At 53.6% G+C, this 15,138-nt stretch overlaps 1 protein-coding gene and 1 long non-coding RNA gene across 5 annotated transcripts in view; both read right to left on the bottom strand.

Annotated features, from left to right (window-relative positions):
• Window positions 1-15,138, bottom strand: part of PCDH1 (protocadherin 1) — a gene marked incomplete at its 3' end in the record, with an annotated part of 52,150 nt that overhangs the window by 7,161 nt on the left and 29,851 nt on the right. The gene's annotated exons all lie outside the window — the stretch shown is intronic.
• On the bottom strand, window positions 1,452-2,318 carry LOC306808810. Its single transcript, XR_013776104.1, has 3 exons — window positions 2,272-2,318; window positions 1,879-1,887; window positions 1,452-1,781 (listed from the first exon to the last, which is right to left on the bottom strand). It is a non-coding gene; the product is annotated as an uncharacterized lncRNA (long non-coding RNA).

Genomic DNA, 15,138 nt, shown 5'->3' on the forward strand with positions numbered 1-15,138 from the left:
TGGGGGTCATTTTCCCCACTCCCAGGGGATCTCTTCTTCCTTTTCCCCACTCCCAGGGGATCTGTTTTCTCTTTTCCTCACTCCCAGGGGATCTCTTCTTCCTTTCCCCAATCCCAGGGGATCTGTTCTTCCCTTCTGGCTCCCAGGGGATCTGTTCTACCTTTTCCCCACTCCCAGGGAATCTGTTTTCCTTTTTCCCCACTCCCAGGGGATCTGTTTTCTCTTTTTCTCACTCCCAGGGGAATCTCTTCTTCCTTTCCCCATTCCCAGGGGATCTGTTCTTCCCTTCTGGCTCCCAGGGGATCTATTCTTCCTTTCCCCCCTCCCAGGGGATCTGTTTTTCCCCTGAGTGCCAGACCCACGTCCCTGCTGCAGTCTCACCTCGGGCACTGTGTGCCAGCGGCCACATCGCCACAGCAACGGCAGGCAGAGTACCCAGATGGATGTTCCCTGACACTGAGCCTGTCCCTGCAGGGCTCAGCAACGCTCTGAGGGCTCCTAAAATCCCCATCACCCCACAGCTTCCCTGTGATACCCAGCGAAACAAATTCAACTTCCCTATAACAGATTTTGTGCTCATGGTGCCACCTCCATGATCTCCTACCCTGGCACAGAGGGGTTTCAACCTTTACTGGACTATAAAAAGCAGAATTATTACATTAAACTGATGAATAATTATGTTAAGAAGCACCTTAATAGGATTACAGGGTTCAAAGGTTAGGAAATGCCAAAATTAGGATTGTCCAGGCAGCCTTAATTCTCCTCCTGAAAGCGCTTTATGATGCAGACCAGAGTCACACTCTGGTGGGAAATATTTCCCCTGAGGTCACTTTGTGGCTTCCAGGGAGAGGACAGAACCACCTGGGAGATTTAACAGGGAAGAAACTGCTTTGCCAGTGAGACTCTGCCCCAGAGGCTGCAGAAACTGAGGAAGGTACAAGGAAAGGGTCAAGAGATCAAAGAAAATTCCTCCTCTAAAAACGGGCTGGAGGATGGGGGATGTTGCTCTCCTAATGAGGAAAAACAGCAATTTTCTCTCCTCCTTCTGGAAATAAAATATCTGGGCACATTTCACTGGCACTTCTCAAAATATTTGGTATCTGGCACATGCCCTCTGTGAAAAATTGGATCCTTGAAGCTCAAATTCGCAGCAGCCAAAAGCAAAGGCAAGGAGTGAGCATTGCTGGGCAATCCTCCTCACTCACATTGCATGAAACAACCCAGTCCAGCTCCAGAATGAAATCCTGGATCCCAACAACATCCCAACATCCCAACAACATCCCAACATTATCCTCTGGCTGTCCTACAGACGAGAGACATTCCACAAATTTCCACCAGGAAGGTTGGAGAGTCTAAACTAACCCATGGAATAACCAAACCCTGGCTCCTGCAGCATCCAGGTGAGACAACGCCCGAGGTTCCTTTAGGAGCTCACAAAAATCCTAAAAAACATGGAATTTGGGGCAATGGAGCTGCCCTCCTTCCCTCCCTGCCTCAGGAGCTGGGACAGGTGGGAGCCCAGGGCTCTCCCGGCTGGGGCACGGGCTAATGATGGTTATGTAAATCCCACGGGAGCAGGCACCACCTGCCATCCCCGGGGGCTGCCAGCTCATGCATCCTCGGATGCGCATTCCTGCTGCCCAAATTCCTCCGCGATTGCTCCTGCCTGCATTCCCACCTCACTTCTGCTGATGGATGCACGGGATTCCGCCCGCAGGGGCTCTGGGGATGGGCTGTCCCCTCCTCCAGGCAGGGGCTCCCTGGGGACACAGGAATGGCCACTCAGAGCTCCCTGGGGACACAGGAGTGGCCACCCAGAGCACCCTGGGGACACAGGAATGGCCAGTCAGAGCTCCCTGGGGACACAGGAATGGCCACCCAGAGCTCCTTGGGGACACAGGAATGGCCACCCAGAGCTGCCTGGTGACACTGGAATGGCCACTCAGAGCCCCTTGGGGACACAGGAATGGCCACCCAGAGCTGCCTGGTGACACTGGAATGGCCACTCAGAGCCCCTTGGGGACACAGGAATGGCCACCCAGAGCTGCCTGGTGACACTGGAATGGCCACCCAGAGCTCCTTGGGGACACAGGAATGGCCACCCAGAGCTGCCTGGTGACACTGGAATGGCCACTCAGAGCCCCTTGGGGACACAGGAATGGCCACTCAGAGCTCCCTGGGGACACAGGAATGGCCACCCAGAGCACCCTGGAGACACAGGAATGGCCACTCAGAGCTCCGTGGGGACACAGGAATGGCAACCCAGAGCACCCTGGGGACACAGGAATGGCCACGCAGAGCTCCTTGGGGACACAGGAATGGCCACTCAGAGCACCCTGGGGACACAGGAATGGCCACCCAGAGCTGCCTGGCACATTCTGGGGTGTGCTGGCAGCCAGTGTGGCCACAAGGGGCCAGGCCACCAGGAGCAGTGTCAGCAGTGCCACTCTGACCACCCACTGACCTGGTGACACAGTGCCCTCAGCCCAGGGTGGTGGCCCTGGTGGCACCAGGTCCCAGGGAGCTGCCAGTCCACATTAGCAGGGGTTGGTGACACACAGTGCTCCTCTTTCCCTGTGTCCCCATGTCCCCAGCTCTCAGAGCATCACTGGTGATGGTTCCAGAGGGGCTGGAGACCTGAGCCAAGCCAGGATTGTGCCCTGTGGGGCTGGGGACAGTCCCCCCACCCAGTAGGTGTCACAGCAGCAAATCTTTCTCCCAGGAGGAACCTGAACACATAATCCTTGAGCTTTACCTCATTCCTGAGCCTGTGAAAGGCCAGGTCTGATCCTCCCTGACCTGTCCCCTCTGCCCCCAGCTGGGGGGAGCACAGAGGGTCCCCTGCAGCCCCACCCCACCCAAACCATGGCACTGCACCATGGCATCCCTGGGGCTGGCCTGGGCACCCTCCTCCTGCTGCATCCAGCACCTGCAAGGGTTAATCTGCCTCTCCAGAGCTTCTCAAAGCTAATTAGAAAGAGCCTGGGCAAGTGTGGTGGCAGACACCAGTGCACTTATCTCCCCACTTCCGGGGCTCTGCCCTTATCATTTAATTAAAGCTGCAGCCCTGCTTCCCTGGCTGGCAGCAGCTCATCACAGAGGGCACTGGAGCTTGAGGCAGCCTCTGCCAGGAGGAGCAGGAGAAGGGAGGGAACAGGCCCAGGAAGGACAGTCAAAGGGAGGAGAAGATAAAGGAAGAGTCCTTTTGTGTTGGGAATGCAGAGAGGGACCCCAGTGTGCCCTGAGTGGGGGATGTGGGGACAGAGCTGCTCCAGGTGGAGCTGGGCGATGTCACAGCCCGGGAAGGAGCCAAGGAAATCTCTTGGTGGGAGGCACCTCAGGCTGGGTCCATCCCTCCAGAGCAGCTCCCCACAGAACCCCAGGATGGCTGAGGTTGGATCACAGTCCCAGCTGTGCCCCATCCCCACCCTGTCCCCACCCAGAGCACTCAGTGCCACCTCCAGGAATTCCTTGGGCACCTCCAGGATGGGCACTCCAACCCTCCCTGGGCAGTTCCGAGCCCTGAGCTCCCTTTCCATGGGGAAATTGCTGCTGCTGTCCCCCCTGAGCTGCCCTGGCCCAGCCTGAGGCTGTTCCCTCTCCTCCTGTCCCTGTTCCCTGTTCCCAGAGCCCGACCCCCCTGGCTGTCCCCTCCTGGCAGGGAGTTGTGCAGAGCCACAAGGGCCCCTGAGCCTCCTTTGCTCCAGCCTGAGCCCCTGCCCAGCTCCCTCAGCCTCTCCTGGGGCTCCATTCCCTGCCCTGGACACGCTCCAGCCCCTCCAGGTCTCTCTGGCCATGAGGGGCCAGAGCTGGACACAGCCCTGGAGGTGCCCCAGCAGTGCCAGCACAGGGGACAGGCCCTGCCCTGCTCCTGCTGTCACACTGGTTTTGGTCCAGGTGTCCATGGGCTCCTTGCCCACCTGGGCTCCCAGCAAGGCACCCTCAGGTGCACCCTGACCCCAGAGTTCCTGAGCAGAGGCAGCCATGCTCTACCCTACCAGAGGAAAAGGACAATCCCTGCCCTGCTGTACACAGCATCCCAAAGAAAACTGGGGACCAGAGAGCACTGGAAAATGTCCTGGAGGGAGACCACCAAGACCTGGACGGATGGAAATCAAGAAATCAAAGAACAGAATGAATGCCCACAGAGTAATGGCAGCAAACCCTTGCTGGTCTCCAGAAGAGATCACATATCACAGGATCATGGAATCACAGAATATTTTGGGTTGGAAGGAACCTCAGAGCTCATCTTGCCCCCTGCCATGGCAGAGACACCTTCCACTGTCCCAGGCTGCTCCAAGCCCAATGTCCAACCTGGCCCTGGGCACTGCCAGGGATCCAGGAGCAGCCACAGCTTCTCTGGGCACCCTCAGGGCCTCACCACCCTCTCAAGGAAAGATTTTTTCCTAATATCAATCTAACCCTCCTCTGTGTCAGCTGGAATCCCTTCTTCTGATGGATAAACCCTGGGAATGCTGTAGTCTGAAGACCACACAGGGCAGTGTGGGCACAGCTCCCCAGGGATGTGTTCTGCAGTACATTCAGGGCACATTTTGGGACAAACAGCCCCCAACTACTGCTGCTGGCAGCTCCCATGCCAAATTCCACACCTCCCTCCCAAAGCGTTGTTAAGCTAATGGATCTTGAAAGGAAATTTTCATCATCATTTTGTTAGCAGGGCTGAGGCAGCACGGCTTGTTCTCCAAAACCAGCTGGAGCAGCTCTGCTCAAACTTAGGAAAAAACAGAAAAAGAAATCAACCTGAGGGAAACCCAGCATGGAAAATTGAAGCTGTGGTGCTGGGAAGCAGCTGAGGCGATAAGCGATCGGAACGGAGCCTGTACAGCACAAAATGTCAGAGCCTGAGGCTGCGCAGAGCGGGGAAGGATCCTCACTGCAGGCTCCCAGAGCTGCTCCAGCCCTGTGTGTGTGTGCTCAGAACGGAGCCCTGCCTGGGAACGGCTGCACCAGCCCGGGGAGGGGCTGGGGAAGGGCTCAGGTGGAGAAAAGGAGGTTCAGGGGGTACCTGGGGGCTCTGCACAGCTCCCCAGGACAGGACAGAGCAGGCAGGGGACATCAGGAGCTGCTCCCAGGGGACAAGGACAGAGTGAGTGGCCTCAGGTTGTGCCAGGAGGGGTTCAAGTTGGACATCAGGGACCATTTCTTCCCAGAAGGATGGTCAAGCCCTGGCAGAGCTGTCCAGTCACCCTGGAGGGATTTCAAAGCCATGCATATGTGGCACTTGGGGACAGGGGTTAGTGGTGGCCTTGGACGTGCCAGAGGAAATGATCAGACTTGATGATCTCAGAGGTTTTTTCCCAACCTTAATTCCAAGAGTCTGTGCAAAGGGTGGTCCTCTCCCTCCCCCTGCTCATGTCCTAATCGCACATGCCAGTATTAACAGGCAATATTTGGATTATTTCTAATAAATTCTTAGCAGGGCCAGTTCTCTCACTTCACCTGCAGCCACGGGGAACACTCCAAGGAGCAGCAGTTCGTGTGCACTGGGATTTGGGAATTCTGGCCTGGCTTTGTGAGCCCTCTCCAGTGTTTGCTCCTTGGTGGCTGCCTCTCATTGTTCCCGGGTATTAAAGCTCTTGTGTCAAGGAGAAAAGAAGTGGCGTTCGCATGTCTGCCTTTGAACAGAACCATTGTTCAGCTCCATCAACAATTTAATAATCCTTCCCCGGCAGGACAATGGATGGGGGGAAATCGTTGGAGCAGGGGGGCCGGGAGCCACAGAGCCAAGTGCTGTTCCCGGGCTTTGAAGTCCGGGAGGTGTTTAAGTGACAAAAGAAATCACAAGTTTATGAAAAGGGCTCGTCTCGAGGAGGGGATCTGCAAACAAAGGCAACCCAGACCACTCGGAGGGAAGCAGAGCAGGGAGAAGGAAGAGCTCTTGGAAGAGAGTCAAGCCAAACCCCAAGGAAACCGGGAGAGGAAATGACAGGATGGATTTGCATGCGGACGCTTTGTTTCCTTGCCACGGATCTTTCCCGGGCTGTTTCCGAGGAAAGAGAGCACCCTCATGTCATTCCAGCCTGAGCTGTCCTGCAGACACCGAGGGAGAAGAGGCAGATCTCTGCTGGAATTTTTGGTGGCTGTGAGAAGGATGGGGGGACTAAATGCAGGGTGAGGCTCCTGGGCTGCACTGAGAGGAAACATCAGTCCCTGATGGAGGCTCACACAGCCTGGATCCCAAACCCAGCTCTAGGGAACCAAACCCACCTGAAATCCAACACACAGCAGGGATAGAGCCAGGGAACTTTGCGGGAATGATCCCACATCAAATGGGGCCGTTTCTCTGCTGACTGCTCGGAGATCCAGAGCCCGAAACCCCTGGACTGCCCAGCCCCTTTCTCTGCAGTGCAGCCGTGCCACAAAGCAGCTGAAAACGCTCCTTATTGACGCCTCTGACGCCCACAGACTGCGAGGCTGAAAATCTGCAGTGGGAGCACCGCGGGGAGAGGTTCTGTGGCTGGCACGTGGCAGGAGCAGCGCCGGTCACGTCCTCCTGTGGTGCAGGCAAAATTCACCCCAAGGAATCAGCCCTGGTGATGGAATTGGACCGTTTGCCCTCCTGATGTGATTCCCCACCAAGCACTGAAAGGACCCTCCAGGATTGGGGAGAAATCCCCTTCTCCTAGAAAATAGGGAGGGATCAGTGCCAAAGCATGCAGCTGAAGGAGCAAACACGGGATATGGGGAAGTTTAGGAACGGGGCAGCCTGGTGATGGGAAAAAAACCTGATCCTGATGAATTTTGCTGTGCCCTGTGTTTGTTTTTAGGATGGCAGCAAGAAGCCCTTGCGGGAAAGCAGAGAAAAGATGGATAATAGCTTCCGATGGGGAATATCAAACTCCAGCTACCCCTGGGTGCTGCAGTTTACAGGATGCTGGAGGAGAGACGCAATAAAGTTTGCACCACTCGAGGGAGGCCTGCCAGAGGCAGTCCTGAAGGCTGCCATGAATAAAACACGCTTTAAAGAGCCAGCGAGGATTCCAAAATCTGAAAATCCAGGCGGGACAAGCGCGATACATCATCCCCCCCACAACGTCAGAGGCAGGTTGGCAAAGGGGATTTGCCCAGAGCGCAGCACCAGGGAGCAGCAGGATGATCACGAGAAGATTTGGATTTCACGGTCCAACAGAGATGGATGAAAATTTCCCGAATCGGCCCAAGGGCATCGTTTTTAGCAGTTATTTTTCCAAAGGGAGGAGACGGCAAGAGCAGGTCTGCTCCTCACGCAGGGAAAATCCGTGTGCAGCACGGAGCCAGACAGAGCCTGTGCCCAGGCAGGGAGCTCCGAGGGATCCGCGATTGGAGAGGTCCAGGCCAGCAATTGACCCTCTGAAGGAAGCCGTACATCATCATTAAAGAGCTTCACATCCCGGGGGACCCTGAGGCAAAACATCCCCGGCGCTGCGCTGCCGTCCCGGTGTGGGAGAAAACAGGGCTCGGGGAATGACAAATGGAATTTGGGCAGGGCTTACCTGCAGCCCGAGCAGGGGGAAGGGCTCGGGATCTGCTCCACAGGGAAGCTGATAGGGGAACAATAGCCTGCAAGTGGCATTGTTTGCAGGAAAGGCGAGATATTTGCCTTTTCTCACTGATGCTGCTGCATCTCTGTGGGGGCCCCTTCCTGTGTGGCTAATAAGCAGCAAGACGCCAGACGTGGAATACAAAAATTCCTCTGGCTTTGATTCGTTTTCTTTCTGGATAGAGTCAGCCTTACTTTTGTCAAGATCCCTGTTGTCTGGGTAATTTCATCTAGAGATCCTTAAGGAGCAGAGATCTCCACATCACTCCGAGTTTAATATCTCGGTTTGAGTTGGCATATATTCCAGCAATAATTCATACAGCTGAAGAAGGGGAAAAAAAATTACTTCTGTCTAATTGGCATTACACTAATTACCAGCAAAATACATCAGGCAAATATCACATCCCCTCACTCTCTGTCATTTTGCATTCCCTGCTCCATTTTCTCTTTCCTCGGCAGCAATAAAACAACACGACAGCCATTCCGACATCCCTGAGCAGGGATCACATCCTGACCCCCTCCTCCTTTTCCTGCTGCCTCCTCATTTCCTCACGTCCAGGCAGGTTGTGCTAACCCAGGCACACACAGCTGATGGGGATCTGCTGTTCCCAGGAACCCTGCTCTTCCTGCTGGATCCTTTCCCCAACCTCTCCCATGTTCCTTGTACAGAGGGCTCACCCCTGGAAGAACATTTTATATCTGAGCAATACAGAACACAGACTACAGGAGAGTCACAGATTTCACCCATGGGCCATGTAAGTTGATTTATTCCTGATTCACAGCATCCCTGCCAGCCTACCCCAAATCACTGGAAAAATGTTGTTATTTTAGCCCAACAACACTGTGCCAGTCTTGTGCTGGAGTAAAGGTGCCAAGTGTAAATCCAAGCATATCCAAGAGACACCATGAGCAGACTCCTCATCATCCAGCTCTGATGTGAGATCCCTGCCAGACAAGATCCCCTGGAAAAGAACACTTTGTGGGGATCCTTCCCTGTTCCTGTCCCTCAAGCCCAGGAATGAGGTCTGGATGTTTGTTTTTAAGGATACAGCCCTGGAAGGAGCATCCAGGTAGGACCCTGTGCCCGTGACACCCTGGCAGGTTCCATGCTCCCACCAATGAGGTTCAGCCCTCCTTTTCCACAAGGATTGAGGCTGAAATGCCTCACAGGGATCATTTGGGAACCTTGTACCCTGTTCAGAGGCACAACCCCCTCTCCATCCCACTGCACACACAGACAATGTCCCTGCATGTCCCTCCTGGGAAAACGGAGCCTTCCGGCCACCAGCACATAAAATCCTCCATTCCTGCTCGTTGGAAGCTTCTTGTCCTGCTCAGAGGTGCTGGAAAGGGAGGCCAGCTCAGGCCACACAAGGACTGAGCACTCGTGGTCGCTCTTGTGTCCCTGAGCAAAGCGTGGCCGCCTCAGCTCCCAGGAAATGAGCCCTGGATGCTGGCAGGGAGCTGAGCTCTGGGAAAGGAGAGGCAAACGCAGGGGCTGCCATGGTTTGATAACCTCTGAGGCACAGCAGCCTATCCCTGGGATGGCTGGCCACATCCATGACTAATGGGAGATTTATGGAGTGTCCTCTCTGCCGGGGAAGCGGAGCGCCGGCGTTCCAGCCACTTAACGGAGGGGACTTCAAATCAGGATGGATGAGAGCCCATGGGAAGGAGACAGGAAGAGAGATTCTTTAATGGGGAGAGCACAAAGGATCAAATCCCGGGGAAGAGCCAACAACTGAGACTGACACCTGACCTGTCTCAACAGCAAAGCTCCCATTGATTTCACTGGGACAGGGATGAATCCCTCATCCTCTACCTCCTGCTGGCAAGAGGGATTTTCCATGTGAGGGATCCACACCCTTCAAACTCAGCCACCTGCTATTTTTATGAGAAAGGAAATACGGTGTGGAGCCCACAAGCTCAAATGGGAGACTTTGTAAGCTCCTCCGGCATTAAGTTTAAATCCCCCACTAATGCAGGTCCCTTGCATGGGCAGAGGCACTGCCAGGCAGGTTTATGGAGACATTCCCGAGCCTTGGGAGGCAGATAAAGGGGGAATAGCTGCGGTAGATCACACAGGAGCTGGAAATGGCACGTCAAATTACTTCAAAAGGAGCTTTCTAAGGAAGCAGGTCTTTGAAAACAACAAATAGTCTGGGGCTGCTGAGGGATCCTGCCTGTCTGTTGCTTTTACACTCGGTGGCTTTTTCTGGTTTAGACGTGTTCTAAAGCTGAATGCCAAGCTCAGAATCCCTGCCTCCCGCAGAATCCTGGCTTCCTGCAAGTTCAGCTCTTTGTGGAGCCACGGAGCAGGCAGGGTGGGAAAACTGCTCTGTCTGGAGAGCAAAAATGGCCAAAAAATGTGACCCAGCAAAACCTCAGCCTGGTCACTTCCCTGTCCAGTTGATCATGGAGCTGTGCTGGGACAGCAGGAGGGCACAGGGACAGGGGTGAGCCAACCAAGAGGGACAGGAGGGACCTGCCTATTCTGCTCCCAAAACACACAGATTTTATGATTTCAAGAGAAATCATCATTGCCATTCCTGGCTGTCCCCTACCTGTCCAAAGGAACGGCAGCAAGTCCCAAGTTCAAGTGTGTGTTTTAAAATGGACTGGGAAACACTAAAGAAGAGCCTGAGGCAGCTTCACCCAACCCCTCACTCCAGTGAAAATATCCTCCCTGGAGAGAAACAAGTGGGACAAGCAAAGAAGGGCCCCACCCTCCCGTTCCCATCGAGGATCTAATTTGGAAAACTCTTCCTGGAACTGGGTTTAACAAACTCGAGCTGAAGCCACGAATAGTTAGAGGCTGACGTAATCTATTTTTGGAAAATCGACTTTCTACCAAAGAAGGGATGTTGAGATTTGGCCCAGAGATAAGAATAGCTGTGCATGACCATTTGCATGGGCATTTGCATCGGAATTTGCAACCATTGCCAGGGAAAAGGAAAATGCCAAGTCCAGTGTGGGGTGGGTTCCCCATTTTAATGTCGCTGGGGTCGTGTTCTGCCAGGTGAGAACACTTTCCCAGGCCTGCTGAGGTGGAATGTGATGGAAAACGTTCCTGCCTTGGACTGGAGGAGTTCCATGACATGGTTTGGCCTCCCTTGTTGGGAAGATGGGAAATCCTCTCTTCCCTGGGACAGCAGAAGTCGCCTTCCCTCAACAATCTCATTTATAATTCCTAGCTAAAATCTTCCATATTCCCATCTGTTTGTAGCTGATTCCCTTAAGGAAAGTTTGCCATGGAGCTGACTGAGCCTAAGAGTGGACCCAGGAGCAGGGTGAGCTTGGGGTCAGCGTGTTCCCCAGGCCTGGATTGCCTGGAAAATCGGCACAGGGAGGGCAGGGTCACCTCCCCGAGCTGTGCACTCACCATGCACAGGGACAGCAGCATCCTGGGGAGGGCTTCCAGAGGGGAAAGAGGAATAAAGATCAGGAAAAATGATCAAATTTTCTCCACCCAGTAAATTCAGAGCAGGAGGAATGTGAAGGACATAACACAAGTGAGAGGGCATTAGCCAATTTCCACCGGCTTGCCAGAGACAGCAAGAGGGAATGGAAGAGATCTCAGCCCAGGATGGGCAAGGGCCAGCAGAGAACTCCCAAAATCCAATCCTGAATGCAGCAGGCACACACAGAGCCATGGGGACATCGATATGCTGCAAGAGAAGGCACCTTCCCACCAAAATACGGAGATTTTATCTCTTGGGCGTCAACTCTGAGTGACTGCACTGCCTGGACCTTTCACAATCACACCATGTGGGCTCAGGAACAGAAAGGGGGAGAAAAAAGCAACCAAAATCCAACAGGGATATTTGGGTTCTTCAAATAACTCCTCTAAAGGCATCCAGGATCCGCCAAGGATCTTTGGAGAACTCGAGGACACCCTTGTGTGCGTTACCGCGTAATCCTGTGAGGCAAGAGAGGCAGATAAATTGTTCCAGCTATTTTGGACATGGTCTGAAGCGAGGAGCAGCCTTCTTAGAAGGTCTTGAGAGGATTAAAGGCACTGTCTGGGGCTGGGAGCTGTGTTCTTGTTCCTGGGGCAGGGGAGCAGCCGTCCCCTATTTACCCCGGGCTCCTGGGGACAATTAAGGAAGGTGACCCGGCTGGCATGGCAGGACAACTGCCCTGCCCTGAGCAGCTCTGGCGCAAGAGTTTGCCCAGACACAGCCTGGAAAACATGGAAAATAAGGAAACTGGGCTGGAATTACAGCTCAGGCAGAAATGTTGAAACTGGGATGGGGTAATCCAGGGCCATTTGCAATCTGCTGGATGTTGTCTGTCCTGATAAAAATCTTTTCCCAGCAGTGATTAAGCAAACCAGGAGCCGGTTTTGGGGATGAACCAACATTAAATGTGGAAAGGAGAGAAGCTCCTTTCTGAAGAAATGAAGGTGCTGAGGATCACCAAGGGACACAGAGAGAATTTCCAGAGGCAGATGAGAAGGAGAGCATGGTCACAAAGAATGTAGGCACCCTAAACTCGGGCAGACACAGGAGCTGCTGCTCAGGACAAAAGGAATTCCAGCTCTGAAGTTAAAAAGGGCTAAAGATCAGTTCCAGAAACCCCAAACCCACAATGTCTCAGCTAGAAAGGAGTCCAAGAAGCAGCCATCCCCAAGCTCAGCTGGGCAGATGTGTGACCTGCTGGATCCAGGTCAGCAAAGACCAGGAATGGCACGGATCTAGCTGGAGTCCCACATCCCACTCCAAAGCATTCCTCAGCCTCTGCAACAAAGCAGAAGTGCGGCATGGTACATTTGAAAAATAAAACCAAACCCAACTCCACAGACTACAAATTTGCCTGGAACTTTCTGCAAGACAAAAGGGACATTTAAAGATAATGTAGGAAAAAGAGAATGGGTTTTAAGATCTAGAGGAGTCTCTGTGCCAGGGAAGGAGACAGAATGTAATTTTTTTCTCCCATCTGTTGGCTGCAAGGAATTGAACAACAATCGCAGTGAGAACCTTAAAAAGCAGCTCATGACTGGCACTAAAGCAGAGGCAGGAGGCAGTGACTGCCCAGGGCTGCAAATCCATCCTCGTGGTGAGCAGGAAAAGGGGATGGTTGGCTCGGGAATACTCTGAGCTATCCACCTTCTCAAGGAGCTCAGAGCTGGGGGTGCTCAGCATTGAGAAAACTCCAAGGAAAGCTCAGAGCCCCTTCCAGGAGCTCCAGGAGAGCTGGAGAGGGACTGGGGGCAAGGGATGGAGGGACAGGACACAGGGAATGGCTCCCACTGACAGAGGGCAGGGCTGGATGGGTGGGCAGGCCCTGGAATGGATTTCCCAGAGCAGCTGTGGCTGCCCCTGGCAGTGCTCAAGGCCAGGCTGGAGTACCCTGGGTTAGGAAAAGGTGTCCTTGCCCGTGGCAGGGGGTGGGGCTGGATGGGTTTTAAGGTCCTTTCCAACCCAAACCATTCCATGATCCCATGGCACTGCGGGGTGCACACACAGCCAGGTGCAGCCACGATTCCATGCCATGGTCACAGTGTGAACACAAACACTCCCAGACACATCATCCCTGCACCTGGAGCTGCTGTGGATGTCACCAACTGCTGCTGGGGGGCTGTGGGACATCACCTGGACACATCCACCCCACCAAAAGCTTGTGGGCAAATTGGAGATCACACAGAGAGGAAAATGAGCTGGGGGAGTGGAAGGCTTGAACTATAATCAGAAATTAGCAAAGAGGAGAAGGGAAACTTCTCCCCAGACTGCCTCTGCAAGGGTTGCCAAAAAGCACCACACACATCCAAGATGTGCCAGATGTTGCTGCTGCCCAGGAATGAGCTGCAGGTCTGTAGTGGTGGCAGGAGCAGATGGCAATGGCTGGGAGGAGTGCGAGGAAGGGTGGGAGGAGAGGAAGAGAGACCCAGCTGCCAAAATCTCTTGTCTTGGCTCTGCTCACAGGGAGGGACTTGACTCAGTTTTCTTTCAAAGAGATCTTTAAACGTTGAGTTGACTGAATGGGATCTCCGAGTACGCACCAGGAGAGGGAATTCTGGTGTTGTGGGACTCGGTGGGAAGAAATGGGAGGAGCTGAAGCAGAATTTAAGTGTTGACTGGTGAAACTGGGGGCAGAGAGGACCTTCCACTGGGAGGGTTCACCTGGGCTCTCACACACTGTGCTACCAAAGAGGGAATTCCCAAAGGGATGCTCCCGGCAGAAATCACGGGCTGGGATTTCACGGCTGTGTCACACACGGGGAAGACACACAAGCTGCATCCATCTAAATCTTCCCTGAGACAAAGGAAAACCTGGGCTGGCGGGGTTTTATTGAGCCCAGCAGCCAAACCTGGGAAGCAATGTCTCCATCCATCTGCTCCAGCTGTGCCCAGGTGTTGGGAGAGGCTCGGACAGCACCACAAAAAGGCTGGGCTTGGCAAAACCTGGTGATGAACCAGGTTCTGCCACAAAATCCCAAAGCTGAGCTCTGAGCCATCTCAGACATCAGCAGTAGCCTGGGCTCTGGTATTTGGGAGCAGCTAGATTCCAGCCTTGTGCTCTGGAGCACCAGGATCCCAACCTGGCAGAGGGAGAAGGAGCTGCCAGCTCATCCAGGGTCACCCAGAGCGAGCAGCCACCTCCGAAAAATGCAAATTGCAATTTTCTATTTCATTCCCCACCCACGGTGGAGTTTCTTCCCTGGAACTGTGAGGATAAAGTCATGAACATCTGGGAAGTGCAGATCCTATGGCACGGAGAGTGTTGGGAAAGCTCATGAGGTGGTTGTTAATTCCATACTCTGAGTAGGGTTGTAACTGCATGCATTAAAAATGGCATGGGGTCCCCACTTTAAATAACAGCCATAAAACAGATTTTGGAGGTGGAAAAACACGAATCAGAAATGCCTCATCCAATAAATCACAATCTCAGATATGTTTGCACCACGCAGGGACAGAGGGAACATAAGCTCTGTGTAACAATTCCTAAATTGCTCATTTTTGGTCCTGAAATCCTGTTAAACCCCCTTGATGGCCGATGGAGAGTGACTGGCACTGTCCCCATCCAAACTCTGCATGCATTACGGCAGGGCAGAGCCTCCACGGAGCACCAGCATTCCCAGGCTCCTTCCAATCAAAGCAAATCTGGGATCTGGAGGGAACAGATGTCTTTGGGAAAAGCACCAGGAGACTGAGCTTTGTTCCCAGCTCAGTGTGCCCCACTGAGGATGGGGAGGAAAGAGTGGGCAGAGAGGGCAAACAGCAGGAGCAACAAACACTTGGGATGACTGAGGAGCTGCTACGTCGGTGCCAAGCTCCTGGAGAAGTCTTCACCAGAACCAGCATAATTCCTCCTGCAAAACCCTGGCTCAGCCCCTGCAATACAGCATTTTACTGCAGTCTGCACAGCAGAAAGGGTCCAAAAAAGGAGGACACTGAGATGTGTGTTAATCAAGTGAAGAACCATCTACAAAGAAAAGGCATGGATCTGTCTTCCAGTTGAAAAGCTATAAATAGCCTTGCATACTTGCTTATCAGATTGGTTCGGCTGCAGGGATAATCTCCTGGAGAAAGCAATGGAAGCCCTGTTATGTTGGATATTTATAACCAGATGAAAGCTGAGAAAATGCACAGTCGTGT

Source organism: Erithacus rubecula, assembly GCF_903797595.1.
Source record: "Erithacus rubecula genome assembly, chromosome: 16".
Classification (NCBI taxonomy): Eukaryota; Metazoa; Chordata; class Aves; order Passeriformes; family Muscicapidae; genus Erithacus; species Erithacus rubecula.